The following is an 18157-nucleotide window of genomic DNA, read 5'->3' as shown; positions in this document are numbered from 1 at the left end:
GGTGAATGGGATTAAGAGGTACAAACTACTAGGTAGAAAATAAATAAGATACAAGGATGTAATGCACAGGGAATATAGCCAATATTTTATAATAAATTTAAATGGAGTATAACCTATAAAAATGTTGAAGCAATATGTTGTACACCTGAAACTGATATAACATTGTAAATCAACTATACTTCAATAAAAAAGAAACATACCACCTTGTTTTGTTCAACCTAGTGACTTAATCTCTTAGAAATATTCAAATTCTTGGGACTTCCCTGGTGGTCCAGTGGTTAAGACTCCGCACTCCCAATGCAGGGGCCCAGGTTTGATCCCTTGTCAGGGAGCTAGATCTCACTTGCCACAACGAAGATCCCACACGTGGCAATGAAGATCCCGTGTGTTGTAACTAAGACCCGGCACAGCCAAATAAACAAATAAATATTAAAAAAAAGAAGTATTCAAATTCTTGCTATTCACTTCTCCTTAGCATGATATTTCCACATCACTCACTGGAGTATGTTAATGCATTTAATAATACGATAAGAACCTGCTGCTTTTTACGCTAACCAGCACCTCTGACCACTGCTACCCATCTACAGACCAATGTACCTGGGGGGGGGGCATTCGCAAGTCACCCTATGGCAGACCATGGAAAATTATCTTGGAAGCTAAATTAGTAATTAAGAAGTTGCATCCCAGCAAAGGGAGGATAAATGATTTCAAAAGATATATTATCCAAGTTATTATGAAGTCTAATTCACAACAATCAAATTTGGATAGTTCTGTAAAAACACTACTAGTTTCTGGTTCTTTGGGCTACAACTATTCTATGCTACATATTGTTTACCCCACTTCTGTTCACATAGTCTTTCTTCACATAGTATAAAAGCCAAAAAAAACCAAACAACCCAATTAAAAAATGGGCAGAAAATCTAAACAGACATTTCTCCAAAGAAGACATACAGAAGATTAAAAAGCATGTGAAAAGATGCTCAAAATCACTAATAATTAGAGAAATGCAAATCAAAACTAGAATGAGGTATCACCTCACACCGGTCAGAATGGCCATCATCAGAAAGTCTACAAATAATAAATGCTGGAGAGGGTGATGGGAATGAAAACTGGAACAGCCACTATGGAGAACAGTATGGAAGTTCCTTAAAAAACTGAAAATTGAGCTACCATATGATCCAGCAATCCCACTCCTGGGTGTACATATGGAGAAAACCATAAGTCAAAAAGATACATGTACCCCAATGTTCATTGTAGCACAATTCACCATAGCCAGGACATGGAAGCAACCTAAATGCCCATCTACAGAGGAATGGATACAGAAGATGTGGTACATACATACAATGGAATATTACTCAGCCATAAAAAAGAATAAAATAACTCCATTTGCAGCAACATGGATGGACCCAGAGATTCTCATACTGAGTGAAGTAAGTCAGACAGAGAAAGACAAATATATGATATTGCTTATATGTGGAATCTAAAAAAAAGGCTACAAATGAAATTATCTACAAAAACTTATATCTTTGAAATAGAGTTACAGACGTAGAAAATAAATTTATGGTTACCAGGGGGTAAGGGAGGGGAGGGATAAATTGGAAGATTGGGATTGACATATACATACTACTATAAATAAAACAGATAACTAATGAAGACCTACTGTATAGCACAGGGAACTCTACTCAATACTCTGTCCTATAAGGGGAAAGAATCTAAAAAAGAGTGGATATATGTATTTGTATAGCAATTCACTTTGCTGTACACCTGAAACTAATACAACATTGTAAATCAATTATACCCCAATAAAAATTTTAAAAATTTAACCAATAATAGTACAATAATACAACTTATTGAAATTATTGCCACTTTGGGAGTTTATATCTCTGGCCATCCTATTACTGTTTTGGGGGTTTCCTCACTCTTTAGCCATGTAAATTTCCTGGTTTTCTTTAATGATGTATATTGAAAAGCACAATGTTGAGATTTTACTGGCTTAATTCTCAGAGGGCTATCTTATTTTCAAGTTTGAAGGGTTCTGTCTTTATTGTCCCTAAGCATTGCTGACAGTGAAGACATGGCAAAATGACAAAGGTGCAAATTAAAGTTCAAGTAGCTAATCCATCTGGCTATTACTTGAAGCATTTTTGGAACATGTCATTTGCTAAATATCAACTAGTGCTTGTGTATGAGTAACTTTTAAAAAAAATTTTCGCCTTCTCACGTCACTAAGTACAGTGATGTGCACAGAGGTACTTAAAAGTTACATGTTAACTGAATATAAGAAATATTTTTATCACTTGTGGTTTAAACAATAGTCTATAAAAAACCATAAAGTATGTTAATGCTTTAACCTTAAAGTTCAGATAAAGAGGAAAATTTGGGCTTAAAAATTAGGGGGGGTGTGTAAAGATTGTTTTTCAAAAACTATCTTCATCTGAGTTTAAAAGGTTATATGGTGTGGTACCACAATAAGAGAAATGACCATTAAAACTTTAGTCTTGTAAATAATCTAACAATATACTGGTTAAGGGGAGCTGGCTTGTAAATCCTGAGTCCTTCCAGATACTGAAATTCTGTAACTTCTTACATTCCAGTCCTAAAAAGGGAGATATGCCATTTTGTTTAGAAGGCAAATTTTAACTACCTGCTGCCTGTTTAACTCATTAAAAACAAAAAGGGAAAGTGCTTTTAGTTTAAAATTCTGGAGAAAAGTTAACCCCATATGACAATAAGCATCTAAAATGTCAAGAAGAAGAAATTATGTTTTAAAAATGTTTTAGATTAGAAGCAATTCTGAGACAGCAGCATACATGGAGCCCAGATTATTGCATTCCTTGACAGTCATATATACACACACATGCATATGTATATACTCATGTTTTACCCCAGTTCAGCTCTTGACCTGCCTCAGCATTTCTCCAGCACACAGATTAAGGAAGTAATACACACAAAGACACACACACACACACAGAGATAGAACTGTTGAGGGGAAAGAGTTCCAAAATAATAAATCTAAGCCACCAGTCTCTACTGCTAATTTCACCTCAACATTCAACAAGCACTTTGGGAGTTTATTCAGTACCTATGGATAGAAGGCAAAGAGTAATGAAATGTTAGAAAAGGGAACTATAGAAATAATCTATTCTAATCACCTCATTTTTTTCAGGTGGAAAAATAAGGCTGAGAGGGATTATATGACATACTCAAGGACATTCAAGTCTTTTATGTGCAAGTTAAATACATCAGAACTGAGGAAACATTAGAAACTGTAGAGAAGTCTCCAAATCAAAACATGCTTATGTCCTTAGTAAATAAATTATCTGAGTCTTATGTTTAGAGGATTCTCCACAGTTACGACTGAGTCCAGCTTGGGGATAAGCAACACAGAAACTATAAAACTATAAGCAGAATATGGTAGCTCTCAGATGCCATGGGCCAAGCCCCTTTGCAGTGATTTCCTATAGGAGAGTGGTCCTCAAAATTTTAGTCTCAGGGCCACTTTATACTCTTAAGAATAACTGAACACAACAAGAACTTTTGTTTATATGGGTTTTTGTATCTATTAGTATTTCCTATATTAGATATTAAAACTGAGAAATCTTAAACATGTATTTATTATTTCATTAAAAATAACAGTAATAAACCCATTTCACATTAACATAAATGGCATCTTTTTTGAAAAAGATAACTATATTCAAGAAAAAAATTTGAGAAGAGTAACATTGTTTCACATTTAAAAGATCTCTAACAACTGGCTTAGTAGAAGACAGCTGGATTCTAATATTTACTTCTGCATTTCTTCTACTGTGATATATTTTTTGAAGTATATATTTATATATTAAAGCATATTAAGAAAATCCAGTATCACATAGATTAGTCAAAAAGAGGAGGAGTATTTTAATAGCTGTGCATATTCTTTGAATACTATACCCAAATGTGACAAGTTCTAGTTTCTTAATGGTGGGTTGCAATGTGGAATCTGAAAACACATAACTGTGCTTTGTGTACTCTGTTGTGTTAAAATCCATTGGTCTGTCACACTTTTTAAAATCTATGTATAATTTAAAAAAATATAATGCATTAGTCATTTGCAAAATGTTGGTTCAGTGAGTTATGCCGATATTCTAAATGTTGATACATTTTTTTATAGTAAAAAAAAAATCACATTAATATCACCACTGAATTACCAGAGGTCTTTAAGTATTGGAAAACTGTCAAGATAATGATAGTGGATGCAAGTTCTTCAAAATATTTGTTTGAAAGCTCAAAATTTTTATTATTTTCATTTTTAAATTTCTTTTTTGTTTATATCTTTATTGGAGTATAATTGCTTTACAATGTTGTGTTAGTTTCTGCTGGACAACAAAGTGAATCAGCTATATGTATACATATATCCCCATATCTCCTCCCTCTTGTGTCTCCCTCCCACCCCTCTAGGTCGTCACAAAGCACTGAGCTGATCTCCCTGTGCTATGCAGCAGCTTCCCACTAGCTATCTATTTTACATTTGGTAGTATATATATGTCAATGCTACTCTCTCACTTCGTCCCAGCTTCCCCTTCCCCCACTGTGTCCTCAGGTATGTTCTCTATGTCTGCGTCTTTATTCCTGCCCTGCCACTAGGTTCATCAGTACTGGAAAGCTCAAATTTTATTATTGGCCATAGCAAAAGCACTCCATACATAAGGATTACTGCACTATTCTTTAATTCCTGTAGATGAGACACTTCCTGTCCTGCAAACTCTATGCTCCCCCTTCCATAGTATGTAGCTATTACTAGATAGCACTTTCCCAACCAGAGTTTTTATTTGTCAGCCCTCCTTACACCTAGGTGTAGCCATGGTTTGTTCTCACTAATGGTATATGATTGGAAGTGATATGGGTAACTTCTGAGCCAAGACTTTTATGAGTGTGTGTCTATTCCTCTTTTATTCTCCTGATACAGATTCATTTTATTGACTGTGAAGTTCTATAGGATGGTGACCCCAGAAGGTGGAAGCAGCCTGGATCTCTGAATCACTATGTGGAGGAGAGGCACTCACTGATCACTAACTAATATGAATTCTCATAAGACAGCTTTAAATGTAGGTTAAGGTTCTACAGAAATATAAAAGGCTCAAAGTTCAAATAAAAACAAAGATTTGAACAAAATTCTACCTTGAACAGATTTCCTAGTAGTCACAGTCTAAGTCGAAGTCTACAGAAAAAATTACTTTATAGAAAAATAAGACTACTTCTTTATGCAATCCTTGCCTTTTTGAAGTGGTACATCTGCCCTTTTAGTTCCCCTACAAAAAAAAAAAAAACAGTGGTGTGTAGACTAGACCCGTGCTTCCCCAGTGGAGGCTCAGCTTCTTTCAGAGGATTAGCAATTCCAACTCTTTGCTGTCACTGTACCTCTGGACCACTTTGGCCCCACAGTGTGGGTTTTCCATTCTCCAAACAATTGCTTGCTATTTCTAGAGGCATCCGTATACAAAATCGGGAAACAAGTGAGATTTTCCCCCAGTCTTCTGCATCCCACTTTGGCTCTTCTAACAGCTTTCCTCCTTCCTTCTCACATATTAAAACTTGATCCCAGAAAAGGATATAAACACTCATTCACATTAGTCATGAATGAGGGAATAAGGCTATGGTAATTCTCCTAAGTTAAAACTCTTATCCTATGATGACAATTTTAAGCCTTAACATACTTACAAGCTTGTAAAATTAAATGTCTGAGAGGCAGTATGTGAAGTGCTTAAAGAGTTCAGATTCTAAGGCCAGAATTTCCTGAATTTGAATTCATATTCCACCATTTATGAGTGATGTGACCTTGAGCAAGTTATTTAATTCCCTCATGTTTCAGTTTCCTCATTTTATAACTGATAATAAAAGCAACCTACTACATAAGAATATTACTAATAAAGCCCTAATAAGTTAACACACTTTATCAAGTACATAGTTCAAATTGAAGATTTCCCCAAGTTGAATATAAATTATTAAAATTTAATTTTGAGCAGTATATGAAAAGAAGCCCTAATTAAACCTCTAACCTACCATAATACCCCAGACTTAGATGATCTTATCCAGAAACAGAAAAATCTAGTGATGTTTTAGAATGTAATATAAAAAGTACTTTTCAAATATTTATGGGTAAATAAAATATATGATGCGTTTTATAAAGATTTTCCATTAATATGAAAATCAAGTGTGTTTGAAACAAATACAATTTTTACATTTTTCCAAATTAAAATGATCATTTCATTAGAAATACAGTATAAAACCTCTTTAAAGCATGGTAGTTCACCACCCAGAGCAATTCTTTATTTTAGATCGCATAAAATGGATACTGCAAAAATAATAACGTCTGAAAAAACCAGGACTATCATGAAGCAACATATAAAAAATATTTGGAACAAAAGTAATTGAGATAAAAGCTCATAAGCAGTATTTGCTCTAATAAAAGAAAAACATTTTTGATGGTCTCTATAAACTATGGAATAACGTAACTGTATTCTCTTGGTGGCCAAAAATATTGGTCAATATCTGTTGATTATTTTTAATTTTTGAATGTTGATTATGGTTAAATGTTGAAGTATTGAAACAGTTTCATACATATTATTTATGTAAAGAACATAAAAAACAATGTTATATATATTATAGAAAGGAAGAATGCCTACAAATACCCATATAGTCATTACCTCTAGGGAGGAAGGGACAGATTTAGGAATGGTACAAAAGATATGTAAATAAAAGGCTTGAAAAGCAAATATGGCAAAATGCAAATATTTGTTATGTGTGGGAAATATTTTCTATACTTTCCTGCATGTTTAAATAAAATATAATAATAAAAACAAATCTAAAAGGAAACCCATGTAAAAAATTGGGATAAACATAACCACTTTGATCTATCTCTCAACTCTAAGTAAAACAACTACACAACTTACAAATAGGAAAATCTGCATCAGCACCAGAAAGTAAATACAAAAACTGATATTATATCTGAAGTCCATGAAATGGGACCAAATTTTAAAGTGTTTTTGATAATAAATATACTTTACCACATGATGGGAAAGTACACATCAGGAGGTCTTGACAGATCCTCATCCACATTGGCAGAAACTTACTCAGAAAAGCAAAAGCTCCACTGAAATGAGATGTTTATTTGGGAATCCAATGAGAAGCCCCTTACTCAAGGTCACTTTTGCCTCTACAGTCCAGGGGCACCGGGTAGAATGGTAAGCCCATGACTGGCTAAAACATGATGTTGAAAATCGTGGTCTTTTGAGGGACTTGATTTTTTCCTTTCAGCCTCACCTCCAAAGACCTTTCAGTTGTCACTCCCTAATAAAAGACTGTTCTTGGTTTACACATCTGCCAAATGAGTAGCTTGTAGTGGCCTTTATCCTATTTTTTAAAAACTGATCCCTATATATTTTCATTTTTTATGAGGTAACAAGACAACATTTAGTATGTCATAGCATACCACGTGAAAACAGGATATGAAGCCTTTCTCTGGAGATTTTATTTCCTCAATGTCAGGGATACTCTCCAATGGTGAAATGAAATTTTTCCTTAAATATCTGCAACAGTGTCACCTTCTCTCCCTCTTCAGTCTGGCCATATAAATTTCTATGTCTCACTTGAAATATTTGGCTAAGTTCTTTACTAGGTCTACCACAGAGCTTAAGAAAATCCAAGAATTTTAAATAAATTTTGGCATTGTGAAAACTTATGAAAATCATCAAGACATGTTCTAGTGACATTTTCCAAATTTAAAGACAAATTAAAAAATCTTGGAAACATCTAAATAAGTAAAAGTAAAAACTAAATTTTATAAATTAACTGTAAAGGAAGAAAACATAGGCTGGTTTAGACTTCTCTACTAGACTAAATAACAGAAGATAATGAAGCAGTATCTAGTTTTATAGGAAAATGTGATTTGACAATTTGATATTTAAATTGGAAAATAAACTCAATATTTAAATATTTAATTTACATCAGTCTGACTCTCCCATAGATAAAAGTTATGAATTCTTGAAAGTGTTAAAAAAAAGGACATTAATCACTTGAAGATACCAAGGAATGACTAAAAGCAGGTAGAAACTGGAGGGGAGTTGAGCCTTCTAAAATGGAACCTGTAGGGTTCTCATCAAGAAAAAAAGGCAGAGGACTCAAATCAATAAAATTAGAAATGAAAAAGGAGAAGTTACAACTGACACCATACAAATACAAAGGATCATGAGAGACTAATACAAGCAACTATATGGCAATAAAATGGACAACCTAGAAGAAATGGACAAATTCTTAGAAAGGTACAACCTTCCAAGACTGTACCAGGAAGAAATAGAAAATATGGACAGATCAATCACAAGTACTGAAACTGAAACTGTGATTTAAAAACTTCCAGCAAACAACTGTCTGGGACCAGATGGATTCACAGGCAAATTCTATCAAACATTTAGAGAAGAGTTAACACCTATCCTTCTCAAACTATTCCAAAAAATTGCTGAGGAAGGAACACTCCAAAGTTCATTCCATGAGGCCACGATCACCCTGATACCAAAACCAAAGATATCACAAAAAAAGAAAATTACAGGCCAGTATCACTGATGAATATAAAAGCAAAAATCTTCAACAAAATACTAGCAAATCCAATCCAACAACACATTAAAAGAATCATATACCATGATCAAGTGGGATTTATCCCAGGGATGCAAAGATTTTTCAACATACATAAATCAATCAATGTGATACACTACACTAACAAACTGAAGAATAAAAACCATATGATCATCTCAATAGATGCAGAAAAAGCTTTTGACAAAATTCAACACCCATTTATGATAAAAACTCTCCAGAAAGTGGGCATAGAGGCAACATACTTCAACATAATAAAGGCCATGTATGGTAAATCCACAGTAAACATCATTCTCAATGGTGAAAAACTAAAAGCATTTCCTCTAAGATCAGGAACAAGACAAGGATGTCCACCCTTGCTACTTTTATCCAACATAGTTTTGGAAGTCCTACCCACAGCAATCAGAGAAGAAAAAGAAATAAAAGGAATCCAAATTGGAAAAGAAGAAGTAAAACTGGCACTGTTTGCAGATAATATGATACTACACATACAAAATTCTAAAGATGCTACCAGAAAACTAGAGCTCATCAATGAATTTGGTAAAGTTGCAGGATACAAAATTAATACACAGAAATCTCTTACATTCCTATACATTAACAGTGAAAGATAAGAAAGAGAAATTAAGAAAACTGTCCCATTTACCATTGTATCAAAAAGAATAAAATACCTAGGAATAAACCTACCTAAGGAGGCAAAAGATTTGTACTCCAAAAACTATAAGATACTGATGAAAGAAATAAAAGATGACACAAACAGATGAAAAGATATACTATGTTCTTGGATTGGAAGAATCAGTATTGTGAAAATGACTATACTACCCAAAGTAATCTACAGATTCAATGCAATCCCTATCAAATTACCAATAGCATTTTTCACAGAATTAGAACAAAAAATTTTACAATTTGTATGGAAACACAAAACACCCTGAATAGCCAAGGCAATCTTGAGAAAGAAAAACAGAGCTAGAGGAATCAGGCTCCCTGACTTCAGACTATACTACAAAGCTACAGTCATCAAAACAGTATGGTACTGGCACAAAAACAGAAATACAGATCATTGGAACAGGATAGAAAGTCCAGAGATAAACCCATGCACCTATGGTCACCTAATATACGACAAAGCAGGCAAGAATATACAATGGAGAAAAGACAGTCTCTTCAATAAGTCGTGCTGGGAATACTGGACAGCTACATGTAAAAGAATGAAATTAGAACATTCTCTAACACTATATACAAAAGTAAACTCAAAATGGATTAAAGACCTAAATGTAAGACCAGATACTATAAACTTCTTAGAGGAAAACATAGGCAGAACACTCTCTGACATAAATCTCAGCTTGATCTTTTTTGATCCACCTCCTAGAGTAAAGAAAATAAAAACAAAAATAAATGGAACCTAATTAAACTTAAAAGCTTCTGCACAGCAAAGGGAACCAAAAACAAAACAAAAAGACAACCTACAGAATGGCAGAACATATTTGCAAATGAAGCAACTGACAAGGAATTAATCTCCAAAATATACAAACAGCTCATGCAGCTCAATACCAAAAAACAAAAACAAAAAAACCCCAATCAAAAAATGGGTGGAATATCTAAATAGACATTTCTCCAAAGTAGACATATAGACGGCCAAGAAGCACATGAAAAGATGCTCAACATCACTAAATTAAAGAAATCCAAATCAAAACGACAATAAGGTATCACCTCACTGGTCAGAATGGCCATCATCAAAAAATCTACAAACCATAAATGCTGGAGAGGGTGTGGAGAAAAGGGAACCCTCATACACTGTTGGTGGGAAGGTAAATTGGTAGAGCCACTATGGAGAACGGTATGGAGGTTCCTTAAAAAACTAAAAATAAAGCTACCATATGATCCAGCAATCCCACTCCTGGGCACATATACAGAGAAAATCATAATTCGAAACGATACCTGCACCCCAAGGTCATTGCAGCACTATTTACAATAGCCAGGACATGGATGCAACCTAAATGTCCATCAACCAAGGAATGGATAAAGAAGATGTGGTACATGTATACAATGAAATATTACGCAGCCATAAAAAAGAATGAAATAATGCCATTTGCAGTGATATGGACGGACCTAGAGATTGTCATACCGAGTGAGGTAAGTCAGACAGAGAAAAACAAATATCATATGATATTGCTTATATGTGGAATCTAAAAAAAATGGTACAAATGAACCTGTTTACAAAACAGAAGTAGAGTCACAGATGTAGAAAACAAACTTACGTTTACCAAGGGGGAAAGGCGGGAGAGGGATAAATTGGGAGATTGGAATTGACATGTACACATTACTATATATAGAATAGATAACTAATAATAACCTGTTGTATAGCACAGGGAACTCTACTCAATACTCTGTAATGCCCTATATGGGAAAATAATATAGAAAAGAGTGGATTAAAAAAAAAATACCAAACCAGAACCCAATGGAACAATATCTTGATGAAAGGCAAAAGAAAAGTGAACCTAGAATGCTAAATCTAGCAAAAATATCCTTCAAAAATAAAGGCAAAATGAACATTATTTTTAGATAAATAAACTTGAGAAAATTTATTACTGGCAGAACTGAACTATAAGAACTGCCAAAAGGTAGTTTTTTTTTCAAGCTGAAGGGAAATGACACCAGATGGAAACTCAAATTTATAGGATGGAATGAAGATCCAGGAATGGCAAATATGTGAATAAATATAGAAGACTATTTTTAAGTCTTCTCTTAATCTTTTAAAATACATATAATCACTTCTACTTCTTGCTATGATGGAGTAACAGGAACTGGATTGCTCTTCTTTCTTAAACAAGTAAAAAATTGGAGAAAATATATGAAACAATGGTTTTCATGTGTTGGACAACAGGCAGCACAGGACAGTAATCACCCCCGCTCCAGCCAAGAGAAAAAAACCTAATGAGGGCTTTCAGTTGTCTCATCTTATTGTCTCTAAAAAAGAAATTTTGAGGCCACAGTCTAAGTGGTGGGAATCCAAGCAGAACTGAGCTGAAAAATAAAATTTAGCATTCAGGAAGGTCAAGGCAAGTTAAAATTCACAGGTCAGCATAATATAGAGGAGACAGATGCACACAGAGAGCATTCTGGAGCTCTTCAGAAGGTTATCCTTGAATTTTTGCCTAAGGTTGATTTATAAAAAAGAAACACAGGAAGGAGCAGGCAGAACAATGCTTGGGGCTCACAGAAAGCTCATGTTCCAGACAGCCAGATGGGAAATCTGTTATACACAGAGCATGGGGTAGAATACTAAGAAGGGTACTGCCTCAGTAGGGGAAGCATGTTAGGCCTAAACAAAAGAGTTCTCTGGTTCCACCTAATGAAGCTTAAAATAAAGCCCCAAGTAGACCAAAATATTTCTAAATAACAAGATCACATCTCAGAAAAAAACTCAAAAATATTTAAAGGAATAAAATAAAAATTTACACAAAACTACAAAATTTACTCAAGAAGAAACTGATCATTTGAATAGCACTATATCTATTAGAGAAATGAATTTTTAGTCAAAAACCTTACCACAGAGGAATTTCTAGGCCCAGATTGCTTCATTGGTGAATTCTACCAAATACGTAAAGAAGAACAAATACCAAGTTTACACTAACCCTTAGAAAAGAGAAGAGGGGTGAACATTACACTTATTACTAAAATGTGACAGGACAGTACAGGAAAAGAAAACAAAATTTTAGCAAACTGAATTCAGTAGTATACATGAAAAGGTTAATACACAATTGCCAAATGGGATTTATCCCAGGAATGCAAGGTTAGGTAACACTTGAAAAATCAATCAATGTAATTCACTGTATTAAAAGACTAAAATAGAAAACCAATATGTTCATCTCAACAAATGCTAAAATCCTACATCTATTTGTTAAAAAACAAACAACAACAAAAACCTCTCAGCAAACTAGGAAGGGAATGAAACTACCTCAACCTGATAAAAGATATCTATAAAAGCCTTCAGCCTAAATCTATTTAAAGGTAACCTAACATTTTCCCTCTAAGATCAGGAATGAGGCAAGCATGTCCACTCTCACCACTTTTAGTCAACATCTTCTTAAAGATCCTAGCCATAGGCAAGTAAAATAAATAAAAGGCATATAGATTGAAAATAAAGTAAAATGCTCTTTACTCTCAGATGACATGAGTATCCATGAAGAAAAAATCCTAAGAAATCTAAAAAGGCTACTAGAACTAATAAGCAAGTTTAGTAAGATTGTAGGATATAAGATCAACACAAAAGTATTTTTCTATAGTATTTTTTATATATTATCAGTGAACAATCAGGAATTGAAATTAAAAACACCATATGCAATATAATTTGAGAGATATGTGCAGCATCTATAAAGAAAAAACTAGAAAGTATTGCTGAGATAGAAAGAAGTCCTAAATAAATGTGGAAATATTCTATGTTCATGGATTGGAAAATCAATATTGTTAAGATGTCAATGCTTCTTAAGTTGATAGATTCAACCTAATTCCAATGAAAATTCCAGAGTATATACTTTAAATACTGATAAGCAGTTAAAAAATTATATAGAAATGAGAAGAATCTAGATAGCAAAATAATTTTTTAAAAGAAGAACAAAGTTGGAGGACTTATAGTACGTGACTCCAAGACATGTTATAAAATTACGGTTATAAAGGTAGTTTGGTATTGGCATCAGTGAAACAGAATTCAGAGTACATGCATAGAGCAATACACATATGATCAAATGTTTTTTTGACAAAGATTCCAAGATAATTCAATGGGCAAAGGATAATCTTTTCAACATATGGTGCTAGAATAATATGCAAAGAAATGATCCTCACTGCTTACTTCACATAATTTGCAAAAAATACTCAAAATGAATTAGAGACCTAAGTGTATAATAGGAGCTACAATTATAAGCTATAAAATTATATACTATAAAATTTCTAGAAGAAAATATGGGAGAAAATCTTGGTGAAATTGGGTTTCACAAAAAAATTCTTGAATATGACACAAAAAAGCACATACCCTACTGGAAAAAATGATAAATTTGATTTTACCATATTATAAACTTTTGCCTTTCAAAAGACACTATTATAAAATGAAAAGGCAACTACAGACTAGAAAAGAATATTTGTAAAACATATATCTGTTAAAGGATTTGTGTCTAGAATATATAAAGAACTGTTATAACAGAATTAAAATAGGACAAACAACCCCAATAAAAATAGCGAAAAGATTGAAACAGATACTTCAGCAAAGAAGATATACAGATGGCAAATAAGCACATGAAAAGAGCTCATCATAATTAGTCATTAGAGAAATTAAAATAAAACCTAACTAAATACCAGTACATAAGCCACAAGAATGGCTAAAATTAAGAAGATTGTACAAAGCGTTAGTGAGGAAGTAAACTATAACTTGTATACTGATAGGAATGTAAAATTTTGGATAAATTTGGCAATTTCTTAAAATGTTATAATACACTTACCATACTACTCAGCCTTCCACTACTAGATGTTTACCAAAGATAAATGAAATCCTATGTTTACACAAAGACTTGTACATGAATATTCACAGCAGCTTTATTTATAATAGTTAAATACTAGAAACAATGCAAATGTCTACCAACATGTGAATGGATAAACAAATTGTTGTATATCCTTACCATGGACTATTACTCAGCAATACAGGGGAACAAACTATTCAAACATATGTCAAGATGAATGAATCTGAAAATAATTATGCAGAGTAGAAAATGCCAGACAAAAGATAGCACATACTCTATGATTCCATTTACATAAAATTCTAGAAAATGCAAACTAACCTGTAGTGACAAAAATCACATGAGTAATTGCCTGGGGATTGAGAAGGAGGGAGGAACTACAAAAAAGTCTGAGGAACTTTCTGGAATGGTGGATATGTTTCCTCTTGAAAGCTGTGACAGTTTTATGAGTTTATACATATGTCTAATTGTGAAATTTTATATTCTAAATGTGTGTGGTTTATTGTACATCAATTAGACCTCAATAAAGCTGAAATAAACCATGCAGTTATTTGAAGCAAAAATCCTAACACTGTATAATGTGAGGCCATTATTCATGTAGATCTTCTAATATATATGACAACAACAGCACAAAGGACAAAGGGGAGTATGTGTAGCTATCCTTCTCCAAGTTCCTACATTTTTAGTGAAGTAGGACAACATTAACTTTAAGTAGTATTTTAATAATTTAAGGATGCATTTTGAAATCACTAAGGCAATTGCAAAAAATTCAAGAAGGTACAGGCAAACAGCCAATAGAAGAATTAAAATGGAATACTAAAAATATTTGCTTAACCAAATGAAGATAGGGAAGGGGAATTGAAGAACAAAAAACAGGTGAGATAAAACTGAAAACAAACAGGAACATGGTAAAAAACAAACCTAATCATGTCAATAGTTATGCTGAATGTAAATGAAGTAATCACTCCAATTAAAAGGAAGAAATTGTAAGACTAAATAAACCAAGATTCAACTATAGGTTGTTTGCAAGACGACCTTTAAACATGAAAAAACAAAGAGGTTGTAAGTAAAATGATGGGAAAAGATACACTATGCAAACCACAAGCATAAGAAAGCTCAAGTGGCTATATTAATATCAGACAAAATAGAATTCATAGATAATTAGATAAATAGATAATTCCCCTAGGAGAATTATCATAGATATGAAGAAACATTTCATAATGATTAAAGGGAAAACATAATAATTGTGTATGTGCCCAGTAACTTAAAAATGCATAAAGCAAAAATCAGTAGAATTAAGGGGAGAAATAGATAATTCCACAATTGCAGTGGGAGATTTTAACACCCCCTTCTCAGTAATTAATAGAACAATTAAATATCGTAAAGATACAGAACCAGAGTTAGCAAACTTTTTCTATTAAGGGTCAGACAGTCCAATATTTTAGGCTTTGTGGGCCACATATGACCTGTGTGGTATATTGTTTTTTTTTTAATTTATTTATTTTGGGCTGCAGTGGGTCTTTGTTACTGCGCGCCAGCTTTCTCTAGTTGTGGCGAGCGGGGGCTACTCTTTGTTGCAGTGAGCAGGCTTCTCATTGCAGTGGCTTATCTTGTTGTGCAGCACGGGCTCTAGGCGCACAGGCTTCAGTAGTTGTGGCTCGCGGGCTCTAGAGCACAGGCTCAGTACTTGTGGTGCATGGGCTTAGTTGCTCCGCAGCATGTGGGATCTTCCCGGACCAGGGCTTGAACCCGTGTGCCCTGCATTGGCAGGCAGATTCTTAACCACTGTGCCACCAGGAAAGTCCCTCTGTGGTATATTCTTTATTGTTTTTTTTTTTTACAACCCTTAAAAATGTAAAAATCATTCTTAACTCATAGGATGTATAAAAATAGGCTGCAGGCCAGATTTGGTCCACAGGCTGTAGTTTGCTGAATCTTGATATTGAAGATCTGAATATCACTATCAACCACCTTGATCTAATTGAGATTTACAAAATAATTGCAAAATACACATTCTTCTCACGTGCACATTGAATGTTCACCAAGACAGACCATGTACTGTACCATAAAACAAGTCTCAATACACTTCAAAAGATTGTAGGGTATATTCTCAGACCACAGTATATTTAAAATTAGAAATCAGGGCTTCCCTGGTGGCGCAGTGGTTGAGAGTCTGCCTGCCAATGCAGGGGACACGGGTTCGAGCCCTGATCTGGGAAGATCCCACATGCCGTGGAGCAACTAGGCCCGTGAGCCACAATTGCTGAGCCTGCGCGTCTGGAGCCTGTGCTCCGCAACAGGAGAGGCCGCGATAGTGAGAGGCCCGCGCACCGCAATGAAGAGTGGCCCCACTTGCCACAACTAGAGAAAGCCCTCGCAGAAACGAAGACCCAACACAGCCATAAATAAATAAATAAATAAATAAATAAATAAATAAATAAATAAAACAAAAAACTTCACCCTTCTTTAAAAAAAAAAAAATTAGAAATCAGTAATTTTAAGGTACCTAGAAAAGCTCTAAGTATTTAAAAAGTAAATAATACATCTCTAAATAACCCATGGGTCAAAAGAGAAATTATACTGGATATTAGAAAATATTTTGGATTAAATGATAACGAAAATATAACATACCAAAATTTGCAGAATGTAGCTGAAACAGGAATTAGGGAAATTTATAGCTTTAAATGTTTATATAAAAGAGGGAGAGAGAAAACAATAAAACAAATAGGATAAATTCAAACATTTGGTGGATAAAGGATATATGGGAGTTCCTTATACTATTTTCAACACTTTTCTGTAAGTTAAAATTTAAAAAAAATAGAAAGCTCCCCCAACCTCCTTAATTTTATATTCAGCCAAGTTTATTCACATGTGAAACTAAGAAACAAAAAGAGATAAGATTGGGTCAAGACAGTGGATTATCTCTCTTTCCATCTAAAATTACAAATATGCATGAAGTTCTGTAAAAACCAGGGTGACATTAGCAAATAAGAAATTTCACATAACTACTAAAAGATAGAAATCAGACAGGATGATATCTATGGAGATAAGAGTGGAGAAAAATCAAAGTACTAATCAGAAGAGCAGTAATTAACTAATTAAACAATTTTAGAATCAGAAATTAACTGACGAGCAGCTTTCAGAAGAGTAGGTTGAGTAGGTTAGTCCCTCTTTCCCCTGGCTTATATCAAGAAGTATGATGGAAAGGTATTGCCCTCTACACTAGTGGTTCTTAACTTTGCCTGCACACTGAAATCATCTGGGTAGCTTTAAAAAATACTGAGCCTCAGATTCTTATTTAATTGGTCAGAAATGAGGCCTGAGCACCAGACCTATGTTTAGTATTGAAATATAGTATAAATTAGAGAAAAATAAACTTGCTTTAAAGTGCTAATTAATGTAGAGTTACTGAGAAGTTTGGTCCTGGACAGGAATTTGGGAGGTAGAAGAGAATACAAAAATATATCCATGTGAATTGCTATTTCAAGTAGTCTGTAAGTGGACTATTTAATAAGTAAGCATTTGGAAAAAACAAAATACTGGAATACAACTACCTTCCTTTATAACAAAATAAACCCCAAGTGGATTAAAGAATTTAATAAAACATGGAAATAAAAAAGTACTAAAAAAAAAGAACAGGTAGTTTTTTTTTTTTATAATATTAGGTAAGAAAGTTCTGACAAACATGCCACAAAACTGAAACTACAAAAGACATTATTTAAATTTACTGAATAAAAACTTTAAACTTATCTATTGGTAAAACACATTATTAACCAGATAGCAATACAGCTAAAAAGTAAGAATATTTGTGGCGTTCTTACAAACCTGAGAAGTTCCCGCAAATCAATATAAAAACATAATAACATGCAAATGAGAAAAGGATTTAAGCACATGCCATTTTTATAATGAAAAACTAAAATATAAAGCAATATTCAAATTACTATAATACCCATCTATAAATCAAATGTTATTTTAAGACCCTCACCAGAAAATAAATCATTAGAAAATTCTGACAAAAAAATAATGATACACTT

At 33.6% G+C, this 18157-nt stretch overlaps 1 protein-coding gene across 2 annotated transcripts in view; it reads right to left on the bottom strand.

Annotated features, from left to right (window-relative positions):
• Window positions 1-18157, bottom strand: part of FAM227B (family with sequence similarity 227 member B) — a 290963-nt gene that overhangs the window by 205257 nt on the left and 67549 nt on the right. The gene's annotated exons all lie outside the window — the stretch shown is intronic.

The sequence above is a fragment of the Balaenoptera ricei genome, chromosome 2, assembly GCF_028023285.1.
Source record: "Balaenoptera ricei isolate mBalRic1 chromosome 2, mBalRic1.hap2, whole genome shotgun sequence".
In the NCBI taxonomy this organism is placed as follows: Eukaryota; Metazoa; Chordata; class Mammalia; order Artiodactyla; family Balaenopteridae; genus Balaenoptera; species Balaenoptera ricei.
Note: the sequence above shows the minus strand (reverse complement) of the source record. Positions and strands in the feature narration are given on the sequence as shown.